Here is a 1,237-nt window from a genome sequence, read left to right on the forward strand (position 1 = left end):
TGCTGCCGCTACTGCATCACAGATGTGAAACAGCAAGAAGTGGAGGGAGCCCTCATCTCACAGCTCATGTGAGAGGTCAAACAGTCGCCCTCACGCTGTGAGCAGTTGTGTTGGGCCAGTGCGGGCTCCAACAAATCTCTGGAGGGCCAGAGGCTCATTGAAGACTGCGGGCTTCCTGAGGGCTGGATTGAGAGGCCTTGAGGGCTGCATGTGGCCCCAGGGCCGGGGTTTGGGCACCCCTGGTCTATGAGGAAATGTCAGGAGTCCCTCTCCACTCTCCATGGTTAGGGCTGGGAGCCCTCAACCTGATGTGTGGCCAGCTGACCTGGGTGCAGAGCAGTCTGTTGGGTAGGGCAACTGGGGTGGCTGCCCTGGGCCCTGTACTTTCATGACCAATATATGTCCATAATGGCGGGAATTGAGTTGCCCTGGTCCACACTTTGCTCACACCCTTCTAGGGATGACTCTGCTTTGTGGTGAGTTACCAGGCTTCCATCTGGAGGGTCTTTTGCAGCAATAAGAGGTCACATATTTTAGGCTGACCATTTGGCTCTCTTAAACATGATGACCCATTAAGGGCTCCTGTTTGAACCAAGTGGTCTAGGACCTTGCCTGCGAAAAAGTTTGTTCCTGATTTGTCTTCTGGCTCCATCCTGACTGCTTCCCACAACTCCACAGGAGGACAGTCTGGAAATGTTGAGGATTATGGTTTTGAGGCAGCACTCTCAAAGCCTGAGGCATATTTAAGGAGGAGTTAATTTACGAAGAACTGCTCGGTTAAGTGTGCATTGGCAGAAGCTCAAGGGGAGACTACAGGCTTGCATGTACGATGATCCAGATTGAATCCATGGCCTCTCCCCTTAAAGGGTCTCAGGTAGCAAGTGCTCGCAAAAAGCACCCTGCAGAACTTGGAGACTACTCTGCTGCTAGTCAGAGAATAATAAGAAAATAGATAAACCCATGCCTGGTTTATTGTACCTGCTGTTTAGTTTATTATATTCCTTTACTTTTTCACTGTATTAATTGGTGCTAAAGTTTTCTTAGCCACCTTAGAGCCCAAACCTATGCATGTCTACTCAGAAGTAAATTCCTTTCTAGTCAGTAGGGCTTACTTCCAAGTAAGTGTGGATAGGATTGCAGCCTGCATCAGCTCTTCAGTAGATTAAAGAGGCGGGATATATATATTTATATTTAAAATGTAATCCAAAATTGCTTGTGATGTTGGAATATCAAATGG

The sequence above is a fragment of the Tiliqua scincoides genome, chromosome 5 (assembly GCF_035046505.1).
Source record: "Tiliqua scincoides isolate rTilSci1 chromosome 5, rTilSci1.hap2, whole genome shotgun sequence".
NCBI classification, from domain to species: Eukaryota; Metazoa; Chordata; class Lepidosauria; order Squamata; family Scincidae; genus Tiliqua; species Tiliqua scincoides.